The 16,011-nt window shown below is 50.9% G+C and overlaps 1 long non-coding RNA gene across 1 annotated transcript in view; it reads left to right on the top strand.

Annotated features, from left to right (window-relative positions):
* LOC140408794 (uncharacterized) overlaps window positions 1-16,011 on the top strand; it is a 39,886-nt gene that overhangs the window by 773 nt on the left and 23,102 nt on the right. Inside the window, exon 2 of the long non-coding RNA XR_011940203.1 lies at window positions 14,028-14,104. This is a non-coding gene — a long non-coding RNA (uncharacterized lncRNA). The remainder of the gene's footprint in view (window positions 1-14,027; window positions 14,105-16,011) is intronic.

Below are 16,011 nucleotides of genomic sequence, written 5' to 3' on the forward strand. Positions count from 1 at the left end.
CTAATTGTACCTTCATGTCTTCACCCCTCCATACCATTTCAACTTTCTTTGACCTTATGTTCCACTATCCATGCTCAACTTCTCCATCTCTTACGGTAGCACTGTTGCTTCACAGCACCAGGGTCCCAGGTTCGATTCATGGCTTGGGTCACTGTCTGTGGGAGTCTGCATGTACTCCCTGTGTCTGTGTGGGTATCCTCGGGGTGCTCTGATTTCCTCCCACAAGTCCCAAAAGATGTGCTGTTAGGTAATTTGGACATTCTGAATTCTCCCTCTGTGTACCCGAACAGGCACCGGAATGTGGCGACTACGGGATTTTCACAGTAACTTCATTGCCTACTTGTGACAAGAAAGATTATTATTATTATTCCTTTGTAATCTCACTCCCTCTTCATCCTCAATAGCTGAGCCATATCAGCCCCATTCTTCCTAGATTTCTCAGCATTGCTACAGCTCTCTCCTTCAAAGGCTTTCTTAAAACCAATCACCAGCTCTGTAAACAGCATGGTTTAGGATGTTTTATTAAGTTAAATGTGCAACCAAAAGGTGTGGAGTTGTTGAACCAGTCAGCAGTAAGTCTCAATGGTGGCATCATAGTAATCAACGGCCCTGTAAAGATGCAGCGCATACACTCTTGGGCTTATTCCTTCTCAGCAAGGTTGCACATAACGGGTACACAAGTAGGAGATCGGTTCATAATTAATTCTGTGACACACATTCTCGTCTGGTGTCATTCCCCACAGGATTGGTGAACATAGAACATAGAACATTACAACGCAGTACAGGCCCTTCGGCCCTCGATGTTGCGCCGACCTGTGAAATCACTCTGAAGCCCATCTACACTATTCCCTTATCGTCTATATGTCTATCCAATGACCATTTGAATGCCCTTAGTGTTGGCGAGCCCACTACTGTTGCAGGCAGGGCATTCCACGCCATTACTACTCTCTGAGTAAAGAACCTACCTCTGATGCTAGACCTTAGGAGAGGAGTGAATGCAGGAGGTAGTAGTGAAGACATCAGAGCAGATAGTGTGAGTAAGGTTAGATCATAGTTTATACCAGTAGTGAGATTAGCAGTAGACGAGTATAGTTAGATGTTATTGATCAGTTGCGTATTCTTTTTTAAAAAAAATATTTTATTGAAAATTTTTGGTCAACCATCACAGTACATTGTGTATCCTTCACACAATAATATAACAGTATAAATAACAATGACCTGTTTTATAAACAAAGAATAAATAATATATAACAAAAACTAAAACTAAATGGCAACTGCCTTGTCTCAGATAAACACTCTCCAAAAATATGATTTAACAGTCCTGTAGCGCACAAAGACTCCGAGAGACGAATAGAGTGAAGTCGATGAGGCTTTATTAAGCGTGACTGTTTCCCCCGTAGTTCATTAGTAGACTGCCTGCGGGGGAGGACTCCAGGTACTTATACTCCGCCTTCAGGGCGGAGCTAGAGGTCAACGTCCAACCAGGACCCGGGATCTATCAGCCAATGACATCATGGCTTCACAGTCCCACATGACCCCTAATGCATACTACCACATTCACCCCTTGTTAAAAATGAACCCGGCTTCGCATGGTGGTAAGGGTTTACAAGGCTGGTCCTGGGAGGAAAACTTTCACATGTTATAACAGTATGTACAAGGTTTTTTTGTTTCAAACTATTTACAGTAATCGTCAGGAATAGACAAAATGTTCTCGTTAAAAGTCCACATTGTACTGTTAGATCGACGCCACAAGTCGGTCGGGCGGTCTGGTCGTGCGTGTCGATCGCCTCGGCCCCGGTGGTGGTGGCGGTGCTTGTTCCGGTGTTGTCTTCTCCGGGAGCCTTACGGTTTCAGCTTGGGCTTCATTCCTGGTCGGGCCTGGGAGGAGGACTGATCCTCCTGGGAAGGGGGCGGTCGCGGGGTGCGGCGGTGGCAGGAAGGGGAGGGGTTGGGTGATTGGTGTCGGGGGGGTGTGTGTGTTGCCGGCGGGCGCCAGATCTCGCAGAGAGACTGTGTCCTGTCGGCCGTCGGGGTACTCCACGTAAGCGTACTGCGGGTTCGCGTGAAGGAGGTGAACCCTTTCGACCAACGGGTCCGACTTGTGCGCCCGCACGTGCTTTCGGCGCAAGATGGGTCCTGGGGCCGCCAGCCAGGTCGGCAGCGACGTTCCAGAGGAGGACTTCCTGGGGAAGACAAGGAGGCGCTCATGAGGCGTTTGGTTAGTGCTAGTACACAGTAGTGACCGGATGGAGTGGAGGGCGTCCGGAAGGACCTCCTGCCACCGTGAAACTGGGAGGTCCCTGGACCGTAGGGCCAGTAGGACGGTCTTCCAGACCGTGTCGTTCTCCCTCTCTACTTGCCCGTTCCCCCGGGGGTTGTAGCTGGTCGTCCTGCTCGAGGCTATCCCGTTGCTGAGCAGGAACTGGCGCAGCTCGTCACTCATGAAGGAGGACCCCCTGTCGCTGTGGACGTATGCGGGGCAACCGAACAGTGTGAATATGGTGTTCAGGGCTTTAATGACTGTGGCCGCGGTCATGTCAGAACAGGGGATGGCGAATGGGAAGCGGGAGTACTCGTCCACCACATTAAGGAAGTATATGTTGCGGTCGGTGGAGGGGAGGGGTCCTTTGAAATGCAGACTAAGGCGTTCAAAGGGGCGGGAAGCCTTAATCAGGTGCGCACCATCCGGCCTGAAAAAATGCGGTTTGCACTCTGCGCAGATGTGGCAGTTCCTTGTGACTGTACGGACCTCCTCTAAGGAGTATGGGAGGTTGCGGGACTTGATAAAGTGGTAAAACCGAGTGACCCCCGGGTGGCAGAGGTCCTCGTGGAGGGTTTGGAGGCGGTTAATTTGTGCTTTGGCACATGTGCCGCGGGATAGGGCATTGGACGGCTCGTTCAGCTTTCCGGGACGATACAAGATCTCATAGTTGAAGGTGGAGAGCTCGATCCTCCACCTTAAGATCTTGTCGTTTTTGATTTTGCCCCGCTGTGCATTATCGAACATGAAGGCTACCGACCGTTGGTCCGTGAGGAGAGTGAATCTCCTGCCGGCCAGGTAATGCCTCCAATGTCGCTCAGCTTCTACTATGGCTTGGGCTTCCTTTTCCACTGAGGAGTGGCGGATTTCTGAAGCGTGGAGGGTTCGGGAGAAAAAGGCCACGGGTCTGCCCGCTTGGTTAAGGGTGGCCGCTAGAGCTACGTCGGAGGCGTCGCTCTCGACCTGGAAGGGGAGGGACTCGTCGATGGCGCGCATCGTGGCCTTTGCGATATCCGCTTTGATGCGGCTGAAGGCCTGGCAAGCCTCTGTCGACAGAGGGAAGGTCGTGGTCTGTATTAGGGGGCGGGCCTTGTCTGCGTACTGGGGGACCCACTGGTCGTAGTATGAAAAAAAACCCAGGCAGCGTTTCAGGGCTTTTGAGCAGTGCGGGAGGGGAAATTCCAAGAGGGCGCGCATACGTTCGGGGTCGGGGCCTATTATCCCATTACGCACTACGTAGCCCAGGATGGCTAGCCGGTTGGTGCTAAAAACGCACTTGTCCTCGTTGTACGTGAGGTTCAAGGCTTTAGCGGTCTGGAGGAATTTTTGGAAGTTGGCGTCGTGCTCCTGCTGATTGTGGCCGCAGATGGCTACATTGTCGAGATACGGGAACGTGGCCCGCAACCCGTGTTGATCAACCATTCGGTCCATCTCTCGTTGGAAGACCGAGACCCCGTTTGACGCCAAATGGGACCCTTAGGAAATGGTATAATCGCCCGTCTGCCTCGAAGGCTGTGTACTTGCGGTCACTTGGGCGGATGGAAAGCTGATGGTAGGCAGACTTGAGGTCCACGGTGGAGAAGACTTTATATTGGGCAATCCGATTGACCATGTCGGATATGCGGGGGAGAGGGTACGCGTCTAGTTGTGTGTACCTGTTGATGGTCTGGCTATAGTCTATGACCATCCTTTGCTTCTCCCCTGTCTTTACTACTACCAGCTGTGCTCTCCAGGGACTATTGCTGGCCTGGATTATGCCTTCCTTTAGTAGCCGCTGGACTTCGGACCGAATGAAGGTCCGGTCCTGTGCGCTGTACCGTCTGCTCCTAGTGGCGACGGGTTTGCAATCCGGGGTGAGGTTTGCAAACAAGGACGGGGGTTGCACCTTGAGGGGTGCGAGGCCGCAGATAGTGAGTGGGGGTATTGGGCCGCCGAACTTGAAGGTAAGGCTCTGTAGATTGCACTGGAAGTCTAATCCCAGTAATGTGGGGGCGCAGAGTTGGGGAAGGACGTAGAGCCTGTAGTTTTTGAACTCCCTCCCCTGCACCGTTAGGGTAACTATGCAGAAGCCTTTGATCTGTATGGAGTGGGATCCTGCAGCTAGGGAAATCTTTTGTGCGCTGGGATGGGTGGTCAAAGAACAGCGTCTTACCGTGTCGGGGTGGATAAAGCTCTCCGTGCTCCCGGAGTCGACTAGGCATGGTGTCTCGTGCCCGTTTATCAGCACCGTTGTCGTCGTCGTCTGGAGTGTCCGGGGCCGAGCTTGGTCCAGCGTTATTGAAGCGAGACGTGGTTGTAGTAGTTGAGCGTCTTCTTCGAACCCCGTGGAGCCGTCGACACTGGGGTCCGTTGTTGCCGTCCAAGATGGCGTCGGGGTGAACAAAATGGCTGCCCCATGCATCGCACATGGCTGGGGGGTCACAAGATGGCGGCGGGGGTGGACAAAATGGCCGCCCCCATGCGTCGTACAGGTCTGGGGTGGTCCAAGGTGGCGGCGCCCTTCCTCCCCTCGTGGTGGCCGGGACCCAAAATGGCTGCGCCTGGGGGTCGCACATGGGGCGCTGGGGGGGTTGGGGAGCGTTAGGAACACGTGGGGCTCCCTCATCTCTAGGGACAGCGGTGGTCGGGACCCAAATTGGTAGCGCCGGCGGGTCATACGTGGGGCGCAGGGGGGGGGTTTGGGGGGCGTTAGAGCCGCGCAGAACTCCCTCTTCTCCGGGGAGAGCGGTGGTCGGGACCCAAAGTGGTAGCGCCGGCGGGTCATACATGGGGCGCGGGGTGGGGGGTTGGGGAGCGTAAGCGGCGTGCAGGGCTCCCTGTTCTCCCGGGACCGCGGTGGTCGGGACCCAGAGTGGCTGCGCCTGCGGGTCGTACATGGGGCGCAGGGGGGTTGGGGAGCGTAAGCGGCGTGCAGGGCTCCCTGTTCTCCCGGGACAGCGGCGACCTCGCGGGAACGGCACACAACCGCGAAATGGCCCTTTTTCCGCAGCTCTTGCAGATCGCTGCGCGGGCCGGGTAGCGCTGCCGGGGGTGTTTCGCCTGGCCGCAGAAATAGCAGCGGGCGCCCCCGGTGCGACTTGGCGTTTGGACCGCGCAAGCCTGTGGGATGTCCGGGGGGGGGGGGGGTGGGTTTGTCGCGACGGGTACGTACGGAGCCCAATGGGCTGCCGCGCGCTCGGGGCCGTAGGCGCGGGTATTTCGCGCGGCCACGTCTCGGGAGGCTGCTGGGGCCCGTGCCTCTGAGAGTCCTAGCGACTCTTTTTCTAGAAGTCTTTGGCGGATTTGGGAGGAGTTCATACCTGCCACAAAAGCATCGCGCATTAACATGTCCGTGTGTTCATTTGCGTTCACCGACGGGCAGCTGCAGGCTCGTCCCAAAATTAGTAGCGCGGCGTAGAATTCATCTATCGATTCTCCGGGACTTTGCGTCTCGTTGCGAGTTGATAGCGAGCGTAGATCTGGTTTACTGGGTGGACATAGAGACTTTTTAGTGCTGCGAACGCCGTCTGGAAATCCTCTGCGTCTTCGATGAAAGAGAAAATCTCCATGCTTAACCTCGAGTGCAGGACCTGTAGTTTTTGGTCTTCTGTGACCCGACCGGTGGCCGTTCTGAGGTAGGCCTCAAAACAAGTCTGCCAGTGCTTGAAAGCTGCTGCCACGTTCACTGCGTGGGGGCTGATCCTCAGGCATTCCGGGATAATCCTGAGCTCCATAGTCCTTTAGACGCGCTTAATAAATTGTAGCGCACAAAGACTCCGAGAGACGAATAGAGTGAAGTCGATGAGGCTTTATTAAGCGTGACTGTTTCCCCCGCAGTTCAGTAGTAGACTGCCTGCGGGGGAGGACTCCAGGTACTTATACTCCGCCTTCAGGGCGGAGCTAGAGGTCAACGTCCAACCAGGACCCGGGATCTGTCAGCCAATGACATCATGGCTTCACAGTCCCACATGACCCCTAATGCATACTACCACAAGTCCAATATACAATTATTTATAGCAACGACCTATACATATTATACATATATATTAATAACCCTGAGACACCTTCTGGTTCCTCCCCCCCTCCCCCCCACCCCCTGGGCTGCTGCTGCTGCCTTCTTCTTTTCCATTCCCTCTATCTTTCTGTGAGGTATTCGACGAACGGTTGCCACCGCCTGGTGAACCCTTGAGCCGATCCCCTTAGGACGAACTTAATCCGTTCCAGCTTTATAAACCCTGCCATGTCATTTATCCAGGTCTCCACCCCCGGGGGCTTGGCTTCCTTCCACATCAACAGTATCCTGCGCCGGGCTACTAGGGACGCAAAGGCCAAAACATCGGCCTCTCTCGCCTCCTGCACTCCCGGCTCTTGTGCAACCCCAAATATAGCCAACCCCCAGCTTGGTTCGACCTGGACCCCCACTACTTTCGAAAGCACCTTTGTCACCCCCACCCAGAACCCCTGTAGTGCCGGACATGACCAGAACATGTGGGTGTGATTCGCTGGGCTTCTCGAGCATCTCGCACACCTATCCTCTACCCCAAAAAATTTACTGAGCTGTGCTCCAGTCATATGCGCCCTGTGTAACACCCTAAATTGAATCAGGCTTAGCCTGGCACACGAGGACGATGAGTTTACCCTACTTAGGGCATCCGCCCACAGCCCCTCCTCAATCTCCGCCCCCAGCTCTTCTTCCCATTTCCCTTTCAGCTCATCTACCATGATCTCCCCCTCGTCCCTCATTTCCCTATATATATCTGACACCTTACCGTCGCCCACCCATGTCTTTGAGATCACTCTGTCCTGCACCTCATTTGTCGGGAGCTGCGGGAATTCCCTCACCTGCTGCCTCGCAAAAGCCCTCAGTTGCATATATCGGAATGCATTCCCTTGGGGCAACCCATATTTCTCGGTCAGCGCTCCCAGACTTGCGAACTTCCCATCTACAAACAGATCTTGCAGTTGCGTTACTCCTGCTCTTTGCCATATTCCAAATCCCCCATCCATTCTCCCCGGGGCAAACCTATGGTTATTTCTTATCGGGGACCCCACCAAGGCTCCCGTCTTTCCCCTATGCCGTCTCCACTGTCCCCAAATTTTCAAAGTCGCCACCACCACCGGGCTTGTGGTGTATTTCTTCGGTGAGAACGGCAATGGGGCCGTCACCATAGCTTGTAGGCTAGTCCCCCTACAGGACGCCCTCTCCAATCTCTTCCACGCCGCTCCCTCCTCTTCTCCCATCCACTTACTCACCATTGAGATATTGGCGGCCCAGTAGTACTCACTTAGGCTCGGTAGTGCCAGCCCCCCCCTATCCCTACTACGCTGTAAGAATCCCTTCCTCACTCTCGGGGTCTTCCCGGCCCACACAAAACTCATGATACTCTTTTCGATCCTTTTGAAAAAAGCCTTTGTGATCAGCACCGGGAGGCACTGAAACACAAAGAGGAATCTCGGGAGGACTACCATTTTAACCGCCTGCACCCTCCCTGCCAGTGACAGGAATACCATGTCCCATCTCTTGAAGTCCTCCTCCATTTGTTCCACCAATCGCGTTAAATTTAACCTATGCAATGTACCCCAATTCTGAGCTATCTGGATCCCCAAGTAACGAAAGTCCCTTGTTACCTTCCTCAGCGGAAAGTCCTCTATTTCTCTGCTCTGCTCCCCTGGATGCACCACAAACAACTCACTTTTCCCCATGTTCAGTTTATATCCTGAGAATTCTCCAAACTCCCGAAGTGTCCGCATTATCTCTGGCATCCCCTCCGCCGGGTCCGCTACACATAACAACAAATCATCCGCATACAGAGATACCCGGTGTTCTTCTCCTCCTCTAAGTATTCCCCTCCACTTCTTGGAACCCCTCAATGCTATTGCCAGGGGCTCAATCGCCAGTGCAAACAGTAATGGGGACAGAGGGCATCCCTGCCTTGTCCCTCTGTGGAGCCGAAAGTATGCAGATCCCCGTCCATTCGTGACCACACTCGCCACTGGGGCCCTATACAACAGCTGCACCCATCCAACATACTCATCTCCAAAACCAAATCTCCTCAGCACCTCCCACAAATAATCCCACTCCACTCTATCAAATGCTTTCTCGGCATCCATCACCACCACTATCTCCGCTTCCCCCTCTGGTGGGGGCATCATCATTACCCCTAGCAGCCTCCGTATATTCGTATTCAGCTGTCTCCCCTTCACAAACCCGGTTTGGTCCTCATGGACCACCCTCGGGAAACAGTCCTCTATCCTCATTGCCATTACCTTGGCCAGAATCTTAGCGTCTACATTTAGGAGGGAAATAGGTCTATAGGACCCGCATTGCAGCGGGTCCTTTTCCTTCTTTAGGAGAAGCGATATCGTTGCCTCAGACATAGTCAGGGGCAGCTGTCCCCTTTCCTTTGCCTCATTAAAGGTCCTCATCAGTAGCGGGGCGAGCAAGTCCACATATTTCCTGTAAAATTTAACTGGGAATCCATCCGGTCCCCGGAGCCTTCCCCGCCTGCACGCTCCTAATTCCTTTCACTACTTCCTCTATTTCAATCTGTGCTCCCAGTCCCACCCTTTCCTGCTCCTCCACCTTGGGAAATTCCAGCCGGTCCATAAAGCCCATCATTCTCTCCCTCCCATCCGGGGGCTGAGCTCCGTATAATTTTTTATAAAATGTCTTGAACACTCCATTCACTCTCTCCGCTCCCCGCTCCATCTCTCCTTCCTCATCCCTCACTCCCCCTATTTCCCTCGCTGCTCCCCTCTTCCTCAATTGGTGGGCCAGCAACCTGCTCGCCTTCTCCCCATATTCGTACTGTGCACCCTGTGCCTTCCTCACTGTGCCTCTGCAGTACCCGTTGTCAGCAAGTCAAATTCTACGTGTAGCCTTTGCTTCTCCCTGTACAGTCCCTCCTTCAGTGCCTCCGCATATTGCCTGTCCACCCTCAGAAGTTCTTGCAGCAACCGCTCCCGTTCCCTACTCTCCTGCTTTCCTTTATGTGCCCTTATTGATATCAGCTCCCCTCTAACCACTGCCTTCAGCGCCTCCCAGACCACTCCCACCTGGACCTCCCCATTATCATTGAGTTCCAAGTACTTTTCAATGCACCCCCTCACCCTTAGATACACCCCCTCATCTGCCATTAGTCCCATGTCCATTCTCCAGGGTGGGCGCCCTTCTGTTTCCTCCCCTATCTCGAAGTCCACCCAATGTGGAGCGTGATCCGAAATAGCTATAGCCGTATACTCCGTTCCCTTCACCTTCGGGATCAACGCCCTTCCCAAAACAAAAAAGTCTATTCGCGAATAGACTTTGTGGACATAGGAGAAAAACGAAAACTCCTTACTCCTAGGTCTGCTAAATCTCCACGGGTCTACTCCTCCCGTCTGCTCCATAAAATCTTTAAGCACCTTGGCTGCTGCCGGCCTCCTTCCAGTCCTGGACCTCGACCTGTCCAGCCCTGGTTCCAACACCGTATTGAAATCTCCCCCCATTACCAACTTTCCCACCTCTAGGTCCGGGATGCGTCCTAGCATACGCCTCATAAAATTGGCATCATCCCAGTTCGGGGCATATACGTTTACCAAAACCACCGTCTCCCCCTGTAGTTTGCCACTCACCATCACGTATCTGCCCCCGCTATCCGCCACTATAGTCTTTGCCTCAAACATTACCCGCTTCCCCACTAATATAGCCACCCCCCTGTTTTTCGCATCTAGCCCCGAATGGAACACCTGCCCCACCCAACCTTTGCGTAGTCTCACCTGGTCTATCAGTTTCAAGTGCGTTTCCTGTAACATTACCACGTCTGCCTTAAGTTTCTTAAGGTGTGCGAGTACCCGTGCCCTCTTTATCGGCCCGTTCAGCCCTCTCACGTTCCACGTGATCAGCCGGGTTGGGGGGCTTTTTACCCCCCCCCTTGTCGATTAGCCATCCCCTTTTTCCAGCTCCTCACCTGGTTCCCACGCAGCTGTGTCCCCCCCAGGCGGTGCCCCCCCCGCCCATCCCACCCCATGCCAGCTCCCCCTCTCCCCAGCAGCAGCAGCCCAATAATTCCCACCTCCCAACCCCCCCGCTAGTTCCCCCACTAGCGTAGTTACACCCCGCATGTTGCTCCCAGAAGTCAGCAAACTCTGGCCGACCTCGGCTTCCGCCCGTGACCTCGGCTCGCACCGTGCGACGCCCCCTCCTTCCTGCTTCCCTATTCCCGCCATGATTATCATAGCGCGGGAGCCGAGCCCGCGCTTCCCCCTTGGCCCCGCCCCCAATGGCCAACGCCCCATCTCTTCCACCTCCTTTCCTCCCCCCACCACCTGTGGAAGAGAGAAAAGTTACCACATCGCAGGATTAATAACATAAAACTCCTCTTTCCCCCCTTTTTGCCCCCCTCTTCGCCCCCCATACTCACCCCACCACTTTGTTTCAAACGTTCTTTTTTTTAATAACCCGCTCATTCCAATTTTTCTTCCACAATAAAAGTCCACGCCTCAACCGCCGTCTCAAAGTAGTGGTGCCTCCCTTGATGTGTGACCCACAGTCTTGCCGGCTGCAGCATTCCGAATTTTATCTTCTTTTTGTGAAGCACCGCCTTGGCCCGATTAAAGCTCGCCCTCCTTCTCGCCACCTCCGCACTCCAGTCTTGGTATACGCGGATCACCGCGTTCTCCCACTTACTGCTCCGAGTTTTCTTTGCCCATCTAAGGACCATCTCTCTGTCCTTAAAACGGAGGAATCTCACCACTATGGCTCTAGGAATTTCTCCTGCTCTCGGTCCTCGCGCCATCACTCGGTATGCTCCCTCCACCTCCAGCGGACCCGCCGGGGCCTCCGCTCCCATTAACGAGTGCAGCGTCGTGTTCACATATGCCCCGACGTCCGCTCCCTCCGCACGTTCAGGAAGACCAAGAATCCTTAGGTTGTTCCTCCTCGCGTTGTTCTCCAGCGCCTCCAGCCTTTCCACACATCGTTTATGGTGTGCCTCGTGCATCTCCGTCTTCACCACCAGGCCCTGTATGTCGTCCTCATTCTCGGCAGCCTTTGCCTTCACGACCCGAAGCTCCCGCTCCTGGGTCTTTTGCTCCTCCTTTAGCCCTTCGATCGCCTGTAATATCGGGGCCAACAGCTCCTTCTTCAATTCCTTTTTGAGTTCTTCCACGCAGCGTTTCAAAAACTCATGTTGTTCAGGGCCCCATATTAAACTGCCACCTTCCGACGCCATCTTGATTTTTGCTTGCCTTCCTTGCCGCTGCTCTAAAGGATCCACCGCAATCCGGCCACCTTCCTCTCCTTTTTTCATCCGTATCCAGGGGGGATTCCCTTCTGGTTCACCGCACAGTACTTTTAGCCGTTAAAATTGCCGTTGGGGCTCTTATTAAGAGCCCAAAAGTCCGTTCCACCGGGAGCTGCCGAAACGTGCGACTCAGCTGGTCATTGCCGCACCCGGAAGTCCAGTTGCGTATTCTTAAGGTCTAAGTGTCGTATCCCAGTTTAGTCATGTAAATAAAATCATAGCTTTGTTTAAGGTAAAAGCTATTCTGTGGTCTTTATGAACACTATGCCAACCATCCAGAAATAAGCTGCACAAAGAGCACTACATGGCACCAGGAGTAAATTCCTTAAAATAAATAACAATTAGATTATGTTAGAAATAAAGCATTGGAGATTGATGAAGCAATCCAGAAGCTACAACTCAGAAAAAAGTCTACGGTAAAGAAGTAACAATCTGTGCCAGTGACTCCATATTACCCGAGTTACTTGGCAATCTTCTTTGGAACTGGGTAACCACAAGTGAAGTTACCCTTATGCCCAACTTCCTGCCTCTTGATGCACCTACTACACACAGCCTCCAATAAAAATAGCATTACCTTTCTCCCAGCACACAAACAAACTCATACAAACATAATAATCTGTATTAGTGTCACAAGTAGGCTTACATTAACACTACAATGAAGTTACTGTGAAAATCCCCTAGTCACCACACTACGGCGCCTGTGCGGATACATTGAGGGAGAATTCAGAATGTCCAATTGAGCTAACAAATCTTTAACATTCACTGGATATTTTTATTATATGTACTAATCTATTCCTTCTTTAGAAATATGGGGATATTTGAGAAGGAAAATTGGGGAATGCTGTGAGATAGGAACAGCAGAAGAAAAATTAAGTTCACTTGTGGTTAGAGCAGTATGAAGTCATGCACTTTGGATGATTAATGTGGAAAGATAGTGTACAATAAATGGCATGATTTTGACAAGTATAATGAGCAGGGAGACGTTGGTGACGATGTTGACAAGTCCTTAAAGGTAGCAGGACAAGTAAGGGGTTAAGAATGCATATAGGTTACTTGGATTTATAAATAGAGGCACAGAATACAAAGCTAAGAGATCACGCTAGAACTTTAAAAATCATTGGTATGACCTTAGCTGGAGTATTGTGAACAATTCTTGGTATCAGGTTTCAGGAGTGATGTCAAGGCCTTAGAGATTGTAGAGAAGGGACTTCAGTTATGAAGGGAGTTGAGAAAGTTAGGATTATTTTCCTCAGAAAAGAGGTTAAGAGGTGACCTCATTGAAAAATGTTCAAAAGAACGAGAGGTTTGATTGAAATGAAAGTCGCTTATTGTCACAAGTAGGCTTCAAATGAAGTTACTGTGAAAAGCCCCTAGTCGCCACATTCCGGCGCCTGTTCGGGGAGGCTGGTACAGGAATTGAACCGTGCTGCTGGCCTGCCTTGGTCTGCTTTAAAAGCCAGCGATTTAGCCCAGTGTGCTAAACCTCATATATGCTTATTATAGCCAAGTTCCGCACACATGAGTACGGCCTCAACCGGGACCTTGGATTCATGTCGCATTAATTCACCCCCCACCACCTGGCCTGGGCTTGCGAAATCCTACCAACTGTCGTGGTTTGAGACAATTCACACCACTTTAACCTGTGATTATCCCTCTCTCCAGTTCGCCGTCTGGACCGGTAAAGACTTAATTACCTGCAAAGACTCGCATTCAAAGTATCGTCTTGCATAATTGACTTTGTATATATATATGTTTCTGGACTTCACCTCTTCATTTACTTAATCCCCGCAGCACAGACCCACAGGGATGCAATGGCCACCATGAATGCAAGCCATCCTTTGGAGGAATGCTGCAGAGAGCTCCTCCATTTTGAGGCACTCTTGCATTTACCTGTCTCAGCGGCACCCACCTCTGCAATTGGGGCTGCCGGCCAGACATATTTGCAGGCCCAACGGATGGATTGAGCCTTCTGTTTCCCTGGTCCACCTGCCGTCATTGATTGGATAGGGCTCCCAGAGACACTTCTTGATTGGCTGCCTCCTGGAAAATCACGACCAATATCCCACCATGGCTACTTCCTGGTTCCTGCATAAAATTGAGGCAAACATTGGGATCGCAACCTAGCCAGGAAAATTCAGCTCAATAAGCTGAAATCCAGTGAGATGGGTAATAAAAAATCATTAAAAAATCAAATAGAATATGAAAAAAACTTGCGAGGCATATAAAAACAAATATTTTTACAACTGTATTGAGAGGGAAAGAGTACTGAAGAAGGCTGTGGGCCCATTAATGGCAAATTATGTGACTAAAGGGAAATAAGATAATACCAGCATTGTTAAATATATATTTTGTATCCGTTTTCACAGATGAAATAGAACATATTTTGTTAAGTTTCTATAGCTATATCTAGAATACGAAGTGTGATTACCATTGGCAATTGGAGAGGAATTTCCAAAACATTTTCCTAAATTGACTTAAGGTTTTTTCTGTTTCATTGTACCCAGAAGATTGTGTGACTTGTGCACAGAAAACTCCATGTCCCCAGGATCAGATAGGCTTCATTCTTTTCCTGCGCACTTTGGTATGTTCATATTTCACATTTATTTATTTTAACTTCTGTTTACTTTTGATAACTTTTACAGATTAGTAAAACTTTCCATTGTTGTATTTTTACCAGTTCCATTTATTTTAGCATTGTCAGAATTCCTTTCTCCATTTCATATTTCACAATAGTTTTCTTTCTATTTAATCAGCTCATTATTCCCAGTGGCAGACTAAAATATAAATATCTATTGCACCACATAATCGTTTCCTTATCAAGCGATACATCTTGCAACTTCCCAAAACATTGTTTATGCCAAATCCACTATATATGTAAAAACAGTGGGAATAATTTTATGTATTTGAACTCCCAGTGCAGAACTTTGCATGCTGGAAGTGCAAATTGGGATTTCAGGCACAGGCACCTGATCCCACTTAATTTTATTGAACAGAAAATCAATGGGGGGAGAAATTGAGCCCAATTCACAACATGCCCATCTGGAATGTTAATTCATAAAATAACGCCTCTTACATTCCTTGATGAATAAATTGATACAGATTTGGAACTGATGTTTGTTCTAAATTTCAGTGGCTATGGGATAGGTTATACTTTACCACCAATCAGACAAACAATGATTTCAAAAGCAATCGTCCCAACCATGAAAGGTAGTTGTGAAGAGAGCAGGAAGGTTTAGCAGCCAAGAAAGAGTGGGTTTCGCGAAGGTTCTGCTAAAGTTAGCGTCAGGACCTGATTTTTTAAAAAGTCCCAGTTTGCTGTCCAAAGCCAGCCAATTTGGAACTTGGGTGAGTAGATCTGTGGTTCCAGTCTACAGTCGGGAATCTGACATTGCCGAGGAGGTAAGTGATCAGAAAGGGGAGTTGGGGGCAGTCAGATAGTTCGGGGTGGGTGGGGATTGATGTGTTGGGTGCTCAGGATCCGTGGAACACATACAGGCTACCAACACTTAAAATAGTACAACACTATTTTATTAAGCTAGAAACTGCTGAACATACTTTCACTGTGGGTTAACACGATGTTAGATTAAACTAAAGACCTATGCCTGTCCTAACCAGTCTATGCACTCAGCACATGGTGAAGATCAGTGCTGTAAGCTCTGTCCTTCTGAGAGGCTGCATCCCGAATGAGCGGGAAAACTGATGCCCTCTGTCTTTATAGTGAGTGTGCTCTAACTGGTGATTTGCTGCGGTGTTGTGCGTGTTGATTGGTCTTGCTGTGTGTCCATCAGTGTTTGTGTCTGCACCATGATATACTGGTGTATATTATGACATCACCCCTTTTATAAAAAAATGTATGTTTGTGGCAATAAATAATGATCCTAACTACGTGTGGGGTGCGAAGACATATTTACAGGACTACATACATGAGAACTAAGCTATTTACATGGGAAGGTGCCTGGTGCAGAGCAGCAGTATGCAACCAGAGTAACGAGATCAACACGATATACAAACCAGGGAAACGATCAAACAAAGCAACAAAACAATTCAGAGAGTCCATAAATTCAAAGAGTTCATAAATTTAGTCTCTGAGGTGGTGGACGAATTCTGGTTGACCGCTTCAAGGGTGGGTCAAGAGCTGCCGGTTCAGGAGCTGGCTGGACTGCGTCAAAGTCAGGGGGAGGCAGAGTGACAGGGAGCTCTGCATAGTTCGTGGCAGGGTCAGCAGGAGGGCGAGGCGACACTGGAAGATCACATGGCGAGCGTGGAACGAGACGAAGGGTGTGTCGATTGCGGTGCAGAATAGAGCCATCCAGTAGACGAACCAGGAACGAGCGGGGGGCCACCTGCCGAAGAACAACAGCGGTTGCAGACCAGCCACTATTCGGAAGATGGACGCAGACATTGTCATCTGGAGCCAGAGCAGGGAGACCAGCTGCGCGGGAGTCATGAGCCGCCTTGAGTTGTGCACGAGACAGCTGCATCCGGCGA

Source organism: Scyliorhinus torazame, chromosome 3 (assembly GCF_047496885.1).
Source record: "Scyliorhinus torazame isolate Kashiwa2021f chromosome 3, sScyTor2.1, whole genome shotgun sequence".
NCBI classification, from domain to species: domain Eukaryota; kingdom Metazoa; phylum Chordata; class Chondrichthyes; order Carcharhiniformes; family Scyliorhinidae; genus Scyliorhinus; species Scyliorhinus torazame.